Below are 15,741 nucleotides of genomic sequence, written 5' to 3'. Positions count from 1 at the left end.
ACCTGAGCTGGGTGGTGCGATCACTATTGAATTACAAACTCAGTCACACCTCCAGGTGAAACTAGACCATGTACTTCCGATACTTCCTTTCATAAAGAGCCCCTCCTTTAGTTTTGCTTCCTCCCACCACTCCAAAATAAAAAGATGCTCATGAAAAGGGTTTTCTTTAAGCGCCTTTTAAAAGAGCTGGTGTTGGAACTTGTTATTTCATACCGGATTAACTGGACTTTTATCACGTCTCAGCTTGAGCCATGGTGTCCTTCTGAACACCTCCCCACTAATTAGACATCGGTGTTTTATAAATTGCAATCTGATCCACTATGAATTTCTTCTGTAAAGTTAAATTTAAAAGTTACCTTAATTTAGCCCAAGTATTAACAGGAGATTTGAATTGTGATCGATTTTAATAAAGTTTGAATTTTGACTTAGATATAAGTGTGCTTAAGTGTACTTCAAATCTTCAAATAAATAAATATAGCCTATATATATATATATATATATATATATATATATATATATATATATACCATGGTCTGTCTGAATTCTGATTGGCAATTTCTTCGATTCCGACTGGCTGGCAGGTATGCATTAAAACCGTTTAATGCACAGGTAGTTCCAAGTCAGTTTAATCACCGTTCTATATTTATGCACTGCTTTAATGCACACAATGCACACACATAACTCGCACAAACACACACACACACACACAGAGAGAGAGAGAGAGAGGTAGGTCATAGATCGCACATACAGAAACTTGTTGTCAACGCTGCAACGCGACTGTTATTAATAAAATAGCCTAGATAGTGGAACACTACGTTATATTCTTCAGCAACAATGTGTAAAATCGCTGTTTTTGAAGTAACTAAACACTTCATTGTTTGTAGAGAGACGTGCAGCACGCAGGTAACGCACATACTGTCATCTCTCTCTCTCTCTCTCTTGATCAATTGATCGATAATTCATTTAAATAAATGTGGTCTTACCACACTATTTCATCTCTGTGTCTGATTTGAAGCGGGCAGAATGCTAGAGCTAACGAGCCGTAACTGACGAAAATAACCGTAATTTTTACCCTTCCAGTCACATATTTTGCTGCAAACATCATTAACAGCTTTAACTTGTCAGTGCTGGCAAATGACCATTGTATAATCAGGATAACGCACATTAAAAATTATTAATGCACTGCGCTTCACGTTGGGTGGTTCTTGGCCTCTACGTCATGCATTAAAATCGTGTAATGCACAGCTAGCCATGCATTATCCCTTACATATACATATAGCCTATATTTTAAACTGTACTTACTAATAATACACTATTAATTCAATAAAATGCTATTTAAGTGCACTTTTATTTCTTAACACACTTTAGTACACTTTTAAAAAGTACACTTTAATAATATCAAATTAACAGTTTTACTTTAAAGTGCTTTTTAAATAATTGTTTTAATAATAATTTGTGCATTACAGAACACTTCATTTGATGTGTCAACTAAACACACCTAAAGTGGTTCATTATAATTTTAACTGTAGGGTGTAATATTATATTTCATATATATTGCATATTCACCTCAGAAATAAAAGAATATGATGTAAAGGAATATGGTTATACTTTATTTTGATAGTCCACTTATACATTCTACTAACCATGAGTAACTTTGTAACTACATGTCAACTAATTCTCATTAATTTGCAACTACATGTCTATTAACTGTCAGAGTAGACTGTTACGGTAGGTTTAGGGTTAGTAGAATAAGTTGACATATACTTGCAAAGTTTCTCACAGTCAGTATGTTGTGTGTTGTGGACCCATCAAAATAAAGTGTTAGAAGATATTAAGCAGACAGTCTACTAATACTCTAATGACTGCTAGTTGACATGTCGTTGCAAAGTTACTTACTGTTAGTAGAATGTCTAAAGTGGACTATCGAAATAAAGTGTTGCCAGGAATAAATATTATATAAATAATTTTTCACATTTATTGAAGAAATACTGGGGAAAAAATGTCCTTTATAATGTAATTTAAACTGCATTTAATATAAGTTTAAAGTATTATACATTTTCATTTTATTTCAATTAACATGCTGTTAATTCGCACTTAAGAATATTCTATTTTATTTCTGTAATTTTGAAAGTATACTAAAGTGCTTGCAGACATAACACTAATTTCTTTCCTCACACAGAAAAAAAAAATGCAAATGATAGATTTTTATGCGCCTATCATTATGCTAGTAAGCTGCCACTTTGATTGACATGACCCATGTCGGCCCTATTAATTATGGGTCAGTCCGTCCTCCAGGGTCACAGCCCGTCGTCTAGGACTCAAATGTGCGTGAAGTGGAATTTACTCAAAATATCTGAGTTGTGAGGGATTGTTTGGATCACAGGCATGATTGAGATGCCACTGCCGGGGTGAAATTGCACTCTTTAGCCCTAGAATGAGCGGTGCTTTATTGAGCCGCCTGCAATGAGATCACCCACCAGTCAGTGTTTGCACGGGGCAGACAAGCTGAGTTGTTTAGTTACGGCAGCGTAACAGCCCCAAATGACCCTCAGGTTTCTTTTGTAGCAGCATGAGCGCTGCATGAATAAATTCCCACCATCGGTGAATCAAGAGCTCCTGCTAATAGTCAAAGTGCTGATCCAATTGCATAGTGCTGCTGATAGATTTTACATGCACGGTTTTGATGAAATAGGAGGAAAATGCGCAAAGATTTAATCTCAGTAATGGGCATTTGAAGTTTGCTGTCTAAAAGCACAGAGTGCATTTCATCTCATCGACAAGAGCTCTTGTCAGGCAGAGTGCAGACTGACTGCAGTGTTGGGACTCACAGCCATAGAAACGGATTGCCGCAGTCTTTCTGCCTCGACTCTGTTGGTGGATTATGTGATTGGCACACTGTCACGCATTCAATCGTTTGGATGGTTTTGGGTTGCTTCCAAGCGAACAGCAGTAATTAATGGTCATCAATCTTTGCTTCACAGTAAAGAGTTTATCTGGATGCATGTGAAAAGCCCACATAAAATGCTTTTTAGATTGACTATCAGCTATCAGATTCAGCAGAATGTGAAAATGCAGATCGAAGAGATGAGAGTGTGCTCTGCATGTAGACAAGTGCAGTCCATCACCATGACAGATAAAGGTCAGAATTCCACGTTAAGTGTTATGTAAATTTTATTTTGTTTTATTTGATATTTTTATTTTATATTACATTTTATTTTAATTTATTACATTTTACTTTATTTTATAATTTTACAACCTTTTATTTTATTAGTACATATTTTATTATTTCAATAGTCCTTTTTATTATTTTATTTGTATTTTAGGTATTCAGGCACATGTTTTTAGCTTCAAGTGAACCTGAAAGTAGCCTAATCATGGAGGACTTTTATTTTATTTTATTTTATTTTATTTTATTTTATTTTATTTTATTTTATTTTATTTTATTTTATTTTATTTTATTTTATTTTATTTTATTTTATTTTATTTTATTTTATTATTTTTATTTTATTTTATTTTATTTTATTTTATTTTATTTTATTATTTGTATTTTATATATTCGGACACATGTTTTTGGCTTCACATGAACCCAGTAGCCTAATTTTGCTTATTTTATATTAATTTTTTTTTACTACATTTTATTTTATTACTAAATTTTATTATTTTTATTTTATTACTACATTTTATTGCATTTTTATTTACATTTTTATATTTAATTTGATTTATTTTAATTTATTTTATAAATTGTGATTGATTCATTTTCAATTTAATTTAATTAATTTGAGTGCTTTTTATCATTTTTATTTGTATTTTATATATTCATACACATGTTTTTGGTGTTCGGGTGAATGTTCTACAAGGATTCCAGATTTAATTTAATTTAATTTTGTTTGTGTCATTTGCTACAGCTAAATTGACCCTTATCTTAACATTAATATGCAGCTCAACAGTATTTTGTTACATGTGCAACATTGAGTATAAACATAAAGTTTTAAAAAATATATGTGCAACGATAAGCACCATCCTCAGACAGTGCATCTCAGGATACATTCTTCTTTGGGTTCCATTCTCTTAACGCTACATTGATCCGATCATGCCATGCCGTTGTGCAATATGCTGTATTGATTATGTAGAGGGGTATCATGTTGCAATGGTAAAGTATAAATAAACAACTTGTTCCATTTCTCTGTACACTGAACATACAGTTTAAAGAAGGCTGGCCAGTTCAGCCACAACTACACCATTACAATCTCAACATGCATCTTTCTCCATTGAAGACTTATTTATTAACAACATAACATTTTGCAAGCAAAATAATTATAGTTATATACTATGTTATAGTAGATGCTTCTCCAGAATCACATTTTTAATGATTTGTTTAGAATTTATGATATATGCCTTTGTATTTTGCCGAGGAATAACCATGATATCATAACAAACATGTTGAATATTACTGAAGAGCCGATAGGGCCATTAACAGCAAGGTCTTGAGAGCTTTTAACGCCCACAAAGATGTTCACAATGACTAATCAAGCTCACAACTGTGACTAGCACTAATACTATAAGTGATATCAGAAAGAGTTTTCACTGGCGGCTCTGGAGTTAGAGCTCCATCTGTTAGCAGGGTTCAGGAGGCGGCACTGGCAGGAATCTGTCTTGCTGTGAAAGACAGTTTGAGCGATGGGAGAGATATTGACGGCCATTAGGAGGGGCCGTGTGTTCTGAAGGCCCCCTCGCACGCACCGTACTATTGGCCCTTTGATGTGATTGATGGCTGTAGCACACTTACCAGCACCCTAAACATCTGTCTTATGCATGTTAAGTCCCAGGAATGCAGACATTTTCTCCACGCTGCACTATCTATAGCAGAAAACACAATAAAAGGATACCACCATCATGATTTGTGTATCATCAGTTGTAGGTCTGCATCTACAAAGAAGTAACAAAGGTGTAGGAAAAAAAGTAGGAATGAATTACAAATTGCTTGGATGATCAAGCATGTATTCAAAATCTCAAGGAGCCAGTGAACAGAATTTTTTCCTGCCTCAGCCAAAAAAAAAAAAAAAATGAATCAGAAAAATAAGATTGTTTTTCAATGGATTATTTTCTTTGAAAAAAAGATGAAGGATTTGATCAGGCTTCTTTTTCTTGATTTAATTAACTCTGAAGCCTCTGCTTTGTCTTTTTGAATATTAGTGGAAAAGTATCAGAAAATATATTTAAGATATTAGCCTAAAAATATAACTATTATAGTAGTGCCAGCAGCTCAGGCATAACAGGAAGCAAAAGTAGCACAGAAGTTTGCTCTTATCAACACTCAGGCCAATATTACCACCACTGTAAATGCATTAAATCAGATGGTGAGATAATGCTGAACAATTGGAAACATTTAGAAATGGAAGTAAAGTGGTAAAGCAGGCCATGACCTACTTTCAAAACCAGACTACTTTTACGGCTCTTTTCACCTGTGTCACGCAAACGTCACTCCATGTGTTTGGATTTGGGCTTAACTTCTAAAACAGCTGGCTGGAAATCACAGCTGCAAATGTCTATACCTTTCCTAAATCTAATTTAAATATGCTTGTTTTTTTTATTTCATTTTTTAAATTGTATTGTATTAAATAATACTAAATACAAATATATAAATAATTAAATATAATTCATTTTAAAATAAATTTTATATAATATATTAAGAAAAAAATGACTGAAGATGCTGAAAATGCAGCTTTGCCATCACGGGAATTAATGACATATTAAAATATAAGATATTAAAATATTAAAAGAATTATTAAAAATGTTAATTTAATATTTAAAAAATAAACTATTTATTTATTTTATCTTTTATTTTGTTTTATTTTATTTTAGTCAATAATTAGGTGATCAGGGTAAATGTGTTTGTATTTTTTATTTATTTATTTATTTTTAATGAAGGCTTTCCTTGTGTCTGCACAAGAAACTCTTTTTTTTTGTTTCTCAAATAAAAATGTATTTATTATTTTAACTTCAGCACAGACACAGTAAGTGGGCAGAAAGGCTATAAGTGGGAGGCTGGTGTATTCCAGGACTGCAGGGCACTGGCATTCTTCCAGACTGGTTTGTGTGTAATTACTGTATACTGGGATTCCTGAAGGATCTAAAGCAGAAACTTTCTCCAGTCCCCTGATAGCCATTGCATGAAACCCACAAGTCATATATATGCATTATAGAGCAAACAGTGCAGAGAAAATAGGCTGACAGCTCCATGGCCTAACTGTCAGAGCTTTATTAGTGAATGTTTCTGTAATCGCCAAGTGCACTATTGCCTCTGCTGATGCTAGTCTACAAGAAAATGAACTGCCTCAACAGAACATCATTACTGGACCACGAGGTTTAGCATGAGACCTCTGAGCACTTATCTTCTGTCCCTGCAATGCTTTTAAAATGCCGCTGACACAGTAATTGCGCAAATGCATTTCAGCGAGTTTGCACAGTATGGGGCTGAGATTCTCAGAAGACACAGATGTTTGGCTTTTGTAACAGCTGTTTGATATTTAGAGCTGTAAGACAGTCACTTAGATACTGGCTAAAAAATACCACCTTTGCAGGTAACATACGGAAGTAGAAAAAAAACTGAAGCAGGTTTATTATTTAACTGAAATAATTTAACTGAAATAATATATATATATATATATATATATATATATATATAACTTATTTATGTCAGCTAGTTCACAAGGCAACATTTTTAATGTTTAAATTGATGTAGTAAATTTACTAAAACTAAAATAAAAATAAAAAACAAATTATATAGACAGTTAATAATGAAGATGATGATGATGACAAAAACACAATTACTAAAACTTCACAACTAAAATTAAAACAAAGTATGAAAATAAAAACAAATTCGAAATATTATTAAAATTAAAATTATTATTATTATTAAAAAAAATAGTATCTCAATGATACTAAAATAACACTGGTCCAATGGAATTAATTAATTAATTAATGGGAAATAGTTTCTACATTCTTGCATTATTTCTAAATTATGACTTTATGGTTTCTTGGTACACTGTCCGAATACTTCCTTAGGAGATGCCTTTATACGTTGCCTGTTAAGTCATTGACTGCCTTGGCAGCAATGGAGCTGCCTTTGGTTTTCAGACACAGCCACTGTTTAAAATGGCCCAGCTGGCATGTGAAACCTCTATAGAGCCTATTGGAGCAAAAAACAGTTGACCTTTAGTTAATAGAAGGCAGGTCTCTTTTTTTTTCTTCTGTTTGTACGGATGCATGTGTGAAACCTAAAACTGAGCAACCCCTTGCTACATTAATTTCTTATTTTAGAAATAATAATTTGAGCAGATATCTTCACACGGAATCTCCTAGAATGCCATTGTACAGACACATTGAAGTTGCACAGCTGTAATCAATGTAATTAAATCCTGTGCAGTGTAGATATCAAAGCAAATGTCGGCATGCATTATTTACTTGAGTAATTACAGAGTATCACTTATGCCAGCTGCTCCAGCACAGAATGAACAGTCGTTGTTCATAAAATAAACATAATGAGATTTTATCCAAGAAAAACACAATGCTGTAAATAATGTAAAGGAGGCCCATTCTGCCTCTTCATTTTAATGAAATATACATGTCTGAAAACATTTGACTGGTGTATTTTTAGTGAACACTTGGCAACCCCAGGAGACCCTAACTGTATTGACAGCTTCAGTAGATTAGATTACGTCAAAAGAAATATACAACCCAAGTCTTGACTTAAGACCCCTTTTCCTTTTTTTTTAAACAAACCTTTTGTATTTGAGGTTGACATTGTATGCATCATGTCTCCGATGACCCAGTGCTGAATAGATAAACTAAAGATGAGGCATAGATACTCCCTTTGCTCAAACAGGACTGTGAGAAAGAGAGAGCTCCTCATGGATTAAGGCCACTTCCAGAAAATCATTGAGGTTATTTCCTCTAAGGACGATCCACTTACTGCAATACTCAAAGAGAGCGCTCACTAATAAGTGTCCCCTGATGTACATTTCAGGATTTTTTAAAGAACCACTCAGTAACGTTTATTGTTATTGTTTGCACTGGATGATGTGGCCGCCATCCTGAATTTATACTAACACATAGTGCTTATTCCCAGATATATATACATATAAATATAATTTTGTTTTTGTTAATAATGATATATTTTAGACTTTTAGTACGACTGGCTACTAATAGTAGTTGTCAAATCTCCATAGCTTGCATGAAAGAAATATTTATTTATTGATTTAGGCCAATTGCTTCTGTGAAACATTTTATAAATACCATGCTTATTATTTTAGCAATATCTGGCAACGTGGTGTATGCATGCCATTGTATTAATGTGTTATTATACAGTCAGACATGATTAATTTTATTCTGTGAATGTAAATGTCCAGTAACAGGAGGTTTACTGAGATAAAAATAGTTATATTTGTGTGTGTGTATATATATATATATATATATATATATATATATATATATATACACTAGTTTGTCCCTAGATGCTTCCAAGAAATACTCTCCAAATGTCTCTGAATTATATTTGTTTTCATGTTACAAATCAAATTAAAGTCATGTTGTCAACAGAGATTGGACAAAACAAAACAAAATTATATATTTAGTATTTTGTAACACAATAGTCTGAATATGAGTTATAGACTGATATATTTTGGAGATTTTTTAATCAGACTATTACTTTCTCTAATGTAAAAGAAGGTTTAATTTATTTGTTCATATTTATGCTTGTTTTTTTTTATTGTATTTATGATATTTTTATATATAAAATATAATATTCAGTGCTTTTTAAAAGTAACACAATAGGTCTGAATATGAGCTATACACTAATACATTTTGTTTGGGTGCCAGGAAAAAAAGCCAGAGAGGGCCTGTTGAAGAAGAGAGTCTGTGCCAAATCACTCTCTGTCTACAAATTCATAATCTTAGATTAATCTAATAATAAGTGAGACACTTTATATGATCATCCTGTTTTAATTTTGCACTTGCGGGGGAAAATGTAAACCACACTGAATGTAGCCACCCATTGAAATGGCAAAACTCCACCTGTTGCATTTCTGTTCTTTGAGATTCTGGCTTCTCCATCTGAGGAGCTGTTTTATATATTCTTTTCTGAGAATGGCATTTCTTTGTAATAAATTCCAGTGAGGCTGATTTCTTGGAAAACCGCGGCAGTTCTTCCATGTGCTGCGTGTTATTAAGAAAAGCTTTGTTTCTTTCGAAATCAAACAAGCAGTGGGGATGCCATCAGAGATGAGTCAATGCTGTGACAGTAGCAGCATTACAACTCTAATTATATTGACGTTGCTCAAATTACACTTTGGCATTCAAGTACATCCGGTCCACACATTCTTTCTGTCCAGCATAAATCATTAAGTCGTATTTGCCTTAAGACCTGAGTGGAAAACTCTGGGCCTTTAATCACAACTATAATGCTGACCTGGAGTCAGTTATCATGTTACTTTAACCAGTAAGATAATCATATGCACTGAAATTAAGAGCATGCCAGAAACAGCTTTTCATTTAAATATAATTTTACTTGACAAAGAGACGATAGCATTAGCAGTTTTTCACAGACGCTTCTGTGCCGTTCTACATTTCACAGACCCCACATCTGTTGTGGAAATTTCGAAGCAGGAGCGAGAGGACAAAATGAATCTCTGCTAGAAATATTTGCACATCTGACTCTGTCCCCGTTAGAGCTATTTTACTTTAGAGAGACAGCGGTAATGATATTCCTGGGCCATTTCATGGTCATATTTTACATTTTATCCACATTTACCTAGTTAGGTCACCCGTTTAATTAAACTAAATGCAATGCTTTTCATCTGAGAAGTCTTGCCTAAAAAATTAGCTTTAACATTTTCAAACTTGATCTGAGCCAGAATTTTTTATCCCCCCCCCCCAATTTTTGCTTTGACTATTTAATAAGATTTTAATTAGGCTATTAAAGATCTTTGAAGGAACATATGGATGTAATTAAGGCTGGCCAGATCACCCAGGGAGGAGTGGGCCATTAATTACTCTAAGCTGGGTCTTGGGATCAGCTCGGAGACTAGGACAGCGGAAAACTTCACGATCTCAGATCCCGCACTTCATGATTCACTCTTTCCATAGAGCACGGGAAGTTAAATACAGTAGACTCTGATCTTGAACTTTACTCTGATTACATAGTGCTTATGAACAGGTGTCAGCTTTACTTCCTGGACTTCTGAAGCGTTTCGATACCTGTGCTGCTGAGTCACGTTTCTCTGATTCATAGGTATCCATGTGTATCTGATCTCAAAGTTTACAGAACTTCTGCAATGGACCGTTTCAACAGGCACTTTGAGAGCAATGAGTCATAGTTCTGTCACACATGTGCTAGTTATTCTTTAAAGTCCCCTTGAGTCATGACACATTCCTTCTCTCGAACATCTGCTTCTGCACTCACACATCCACAGACACATACTCACACGAACATTTCTACACACAAAACACTGCTGATCTGGTGAGTTGTGGAATAAATAAGCATTCTCCTACATTATATATATATATATATATATATATATATATATACACTGTAAAAAATAATTGTAATTTTAACTGTAAAATTTTGTAAAAACGCTACGGAAAAAAATTGTTAATAGGTTAACAGTAAGTTCCCATACTATATACAGGGGAAAACTGTAAAAGATCTACCAGACATTTCATGTAATTTTACAGTAAAATGCTGTTAATTGTACAGTTTTTAGAAGTCAAAAAGAACAAATAAATGTATAATTTACAGTCAAAAACTGTAAACTGATATTCCCAGAATTCCCTGTTGTTTAATTTCAAATTTTCTTGTTTGTAAATTACAGTTTTATAGTTTTTGGACGTAAATGTGTTTACAGTTTTTTTTGTATTTTTTACTAAATTATTCTGCCAACCACAGCTGCCAAAATTATTTTGTAAAAACTACAGATTTTTTTTACAGTGGTATTGTCAGACTGTGTCTCCGCGTCTTGTGTTTTCCCCTCCTCTCGTGTCCTTATTTGGATTTCCTGTCCTTGTCCTAGTTTAGTGTTCATTAGTTAATCCGAAACCAAAACTGAAGAGATGGAAGTCGCTGCTTCCCTCCTCGCCCTTGCCCGACGTGATCTCCCCGTCTTCGAGTATGCGGCGGAGTTCGTTCGGCTCGCCAGGAGGATGCCTCTGGACGACGCGGCCATCCTCCACCTGTTCCGGCTTGGGGTCTCGTACCACCGCCCTGTGGACCTCCCAGACACCACAGGATTGTGCTGGTGGGAAGGGGTCTACCGGTGTCTGGGAAGTGTCCGATCCCGAGTCAGAACCAGCCCACCGCCCGCGGCTTTTCCTCACACGCCGCCGTCCGCGCCCCGTCCTAGTCCGCCGCCAGAGAGTATGGCAAGCCCGCCGCCCACGGCTTTCCCTCACACGCCGCTGTTCGCGGCCCGTCCTAGCCCACCGCCAGAGTGTATGGCAAGCCCGCCAGTGCCGGCCCCTCGCAAGTGAACGCCAGTGCCTGCCCCTCGCAAGTGCCCGCCAGTGCCTGTCCCTCGCAAGTGCCCGCCAGTGCCTGCCCCTCGCAAGTGCCCGCCAGTGCCGGCCCCTCGCAAGTGAACGCCAGTGCCTGCCCCTCGCAAGTGCCCGCCAGTGCCTGCCCCTCGCAAGTGCCCGCCAGTGCCTGCTCCTCGCAAGAGTTCCCCAGTGTCTCTGCTGGTCCCGTCCAGCCCTCCTGCGTCTCCGCTGGTCCCGTCCAGCTCCGCGCTTCCAGAGCGCCCCCCAGTGCCTGCGCCATGAAGGCGCCTCCCTATCTCCGCGCTGCCAGAGCGCTGCCAAGGGTCCGCGCCGCCAAGAGCCCGCTATCCCTGATCGCCTACCCAGTACCATCTTAAATTTCCCCAAGAAAATTTGGGGTAGTAGGGTTCCTGCCAGAGAGGCCGAGGCGAGGGCCGAGCCATGGCCTCCAGAGTCCCCAGACCCGCCATGGCCTCCTGAGTCCCCTGATCCGCCCTGGAGGCCTCCAGAGCGCCCACCCCCCCTCCCCGTTGGATGTTGTATGGCGCGGGACGGGGCAGGGGGATGGGGGTTGTAATGTCAGACTGTGTCTCCGTGTCTTGTGTTTTCCCCTCCTCTCGTGTCCTTATTTGGATTTCCTGTCCGTGTCCTAGTTTAGTGTTCATTAGTTAATTCGTCTCCAGTCCTGTGTCGTTAATTATCTCGTTTCCCCCAGTGTACTTAAGTCCTGTGTTCCCTCAAGTCAGTGTTCGGTCTTGTACGTCAATAGTTGTGTCATTCGTCCTTGTTTATGGTTATTATCAATAAAGTCTTCGTTCCTGAATTCCTCGTCTCGCGTCTCCCTGGAGTCAGCAGCTACGTGACAGGTATATAATATTATGATATTTTAATATAATTTTATATTTTCCAATTTTCATTCTTTTAGGTTTAGTCATTTTTATTTGTTTATTTTTTATATTTATTTTTCATTTATATTTACTTAAGTTTTCATTTTAGTAATATTTGTACTTCAACTTATTTCAGTTAATTGGCAAAACTATTTTAAGTTTTTACATTTTTTTTTTAAGCTTTAGTTTTTCTATTATTTATCAAATATTAGTTTTTTTTTTTTTGTGTGATTATTTAATTAGTTAAAAAATATATAATAGTTTTAGTTAATAATAAAACGTTTGGGGGATTTTTATTTTTATTTGTTTTATTTATTTATTTATTTTTAATTTCCCCCCCAGAAGCGGAAGATACTATTGCACACTTATCTAAAGAAAGGCATTCGTCTCTGGCTTTGCATCAGGATAATTTTATCTCATCTGAAAAAAACATATAATCTGGACAGCTGTTTCTGTAGTAAACTATTTCTATTTTTATGAAAGATAAGAAGTGACATTTGATGCCACTGTCACATATGGCTCACAAACTGGAAGAACACAGAACTATTGACTGGGCGTTGACTGAACAGAGATTATTTATGTACTTGTTAACACATGCCATCATTTTAATTATTTGTGTGGTCTGTGGATGAAAGTTTCCTACTTTATGATAATGCAAACCATTTCCCTTTTTTTTTTAATTCAGTCCAAATGAGACCTGTTTTTCCATTATTTTAACTGAATGATTAACGTTTAAACATCATCCTTGTTCATTAGGGTCACTGCTTTTAGGATTTGGGGAATTGTAGTTAGTATTTGATCATTCATCACAATAAACACCTTTGAGGACAGGTAGTGAGATGATTTATGGCTCCTGCATTAATCCAGCAGCAGAAAGAAAGGAAAATGTCTATTATATCTCTTAGACCTTTAGCGTCCTACTTCAGCTCCTCACGTGCCTCAGCAGCATTTATCCTCTTCCTGTCAAAACTTGAAATTAATGAGATCACATTGCCATCGGTCAACTGGGATGTCACTCCAATGTTCCCAGCGCAAGGAAGGCTAATGGTGCTTTGTAAGCGAGTCTCCCGCACCAATATGGCTGAAGCCACAGCCTTGACCGGTGCAGGACACATTCCAACCCCAACATATGGACAGTAGCAGGAGGAGTTTGACCTTGTAAATTTATCTCTTTCCTAAGCTGGTGCAGATTTCATAGCTCTTGGTGGTGAAACAGTGTAGCATATGCCAAAAACAGCAAACAATGAAGTTTGTGAACTTTACTAATGGGAATTGAGTTTTTTGTGGTGGTTGCTGATGTATTATCACCAGACTATATATAGAATGTCCTTTCAAGGTTCCATGTTTTCTGTAAGTGAAGATATAGTTCAGGTTAAACTTGCTGTGTTCTTTTGTGCTACTTTGTTTGATATGTGCCATATGTTGTTCATAGGTAACTGTGACATAATTCTGTCATTATCAGACATACGCATAATGTAGTAAACTGTTTTTTGCCTTTAGGCCTTGTCTGATGTTGATAAACCACAGTCATCAATGATTCAACAGTTCTTCAGAAGATCATTTGTGGAAATCTAAACCGCATTCCCTTATAATCAGTTTATCTCCTCATGCTGTGCCAATACAATTTTGAGATGCTGTTTAAACAAGCAGCAGTTTTCCCATTTGGGATGTGAATCTTCCCAGTGGGAGTCCAAGGTCTGTCGTGCTCCAGATGGAAAAGATGCCTTGCTTCTGTCTTCTTTTTATTAAGGGACGACTGTCAGCTAGTGCTCTCATGTTGTCTATATTAGAGCAAAGCATCCTTGCTGTTTTGGCAGTTGCACAGTAAATTGGCCTGCAGTATCACTCTTAGAGCTTGATGCCAAATTACAGCGTCGTCTCAATTTTTAGGCTTTTTGAGGTAAAGCACAAATAGATATGATGATCTCCAGAAGCGTTATGGCCATCCACAGGCCACCCGTTACACCTAATTAAAACTCAGTGATTACACTTTTTAAAATGTGACATACTTATGGAATGTTTGTTTTAGACACATTACATTCAGATGCCCTGCAAAAACCAGACTGCTTTTTTTTCTTCCCCCAACTCTGATTTTACCACACCCTATTTGTTAGCCCTTTACTGTTGGCAGTTCATAAAAATAAAATATACACATTGACGTTGATATTAAATCTTTAACCTAAATGGGAATTGCAATTGGATTAGCTTTGTGGTTGTGCTTAAAAGGCTTGTCTATATAGCCAGAGTAATGGAAACCACTTAAGTGTTAGCCCGCTGACATATTGGGCTGATGACAGGGTTGGGTTCTGTGCTGTAGATCACATATCAAGTGCAAAGCTATTCAATTTATTTACAGTCCATTTCATTTGCCTGGAAGTCAAACTCCATGTGTGACTTTACCTTGCTTATCTAAATGGAAGCAAATGAGGCTGACTAAGCAGGAGGCTGGAAATCATAAATTTTATGGAATTACGTTGAATTTCCATTCTCAGAACAGTGCTTTATGGAATGGAACAGATTAATGATGATCAGTGTGGGTGATTATGGTTAAGTGGGGTCATCTGTTCTCTGAACTTCGTAAGCTAACATGTAAACAGAGAATGTATCACTTTCCATTGTCTCATAAATGATACCACCATTTCCAGGAAGTGCTCATTTATTGCCATATCATCCTAACACCCAACTGAGAAGACCGGCTTACGCCAGTAGATATCTCCATGCTGGTTCAGACTAGTTTTTGTTGTTCACCAACAAATACAAGTGCACCAGAATGATGTTTCTTGTGAAATTCGCTGACCGAAGAATGGCTATAGCATCCAAAACACTGCATAATATAGATATTCTGGTAACTAGCAGTGGTGGTCTTTCAAAAAGGGCAGGTTCCTACAAACTTGCTCACCTTAGCGATTAGCACTGATTAAACACAGACATAGAGCCCTGCTGAGCAGTGAGCAAATATTGTGTAGTTTGTGTCCCTTAGGGCTACATATTCTCATTCATGCGGTAATTCTTGGCACAATGCAAATCTTTACTGATGATTTATAGCGATATAACCCCACACGGAGAGTTGGCCGTACAGGTAGAAGACGTCTGGTTTGAGCTCCCACATCTCCTGGTGCTATCAAGCATGACCTAAAGCGACTTGCTCTCTCTGTATTGTGGGTTTAGCGTAGCGTGAAGAGGATGTTTGCTTCATTTAGAAATAGATAAATGCTTGTGAAATGAACTCTATACACATGGTCTTAATTAAGTCTATACTTTTTGTTAGGAGTTTGGGGCACTTTTCACCTTTCAGCCTCCCAGCTAAACCAGCTTTGGCTAGCTT

The 15,741-nt window shown here is 36.5% G+C and overlaps 1 protein-coding gene across 6 annotated transcripts in view; it reads left to right on the top strand.

Annotated features, from left to right (window-relative positions):
* sema4ba (sema domain, immunoglobulin domain (Ig), transmembrane domain (TM) and short cytoplasmic domain, (semaphorin) 4Ba) overlaps positions 1-15,741 on the top strand; it is a 138,333-nt gene that overhangs the window by 79,165 nt on the left and 43,427 nt on the right. The window contains exon 1 of one of the 6 annotated variants that reach the window (XM_058751472.1): positions 12,291-12,395. The exons of the other annotated variants lie outside the window; for them this stretch is intronic. The gene's annotated coding sequence lies outside the window, so the exon portion shown is untranslated. Of the gene's footprint in view, positions 1-12,290; positions 12,396-15,741 lie in introns of those variants that run through there. 6 annotated transcript variants of the gene reach the window in all.

Source organism: Onychostoma macrolepis, chromosome 18 (assembly GCF_012432095.1).
Source record: "Onychostoma macrolepis isolate SWU-2019 chromosome 18, ASM1243209v1, whole genome shotgun sequence".
Lineage (NCBI taxonomy): Eukaryota > Metazoa > Chordata > Actinopteri > Cypriniformes > Cyprinidae > Onychostoma > Onychostoma macrolepis.
The sequence above is the reverse complement of the archived record's forward strand: the minus strand, read 5'-3'. Positions and strand labels throughout refer to the sequence as shown.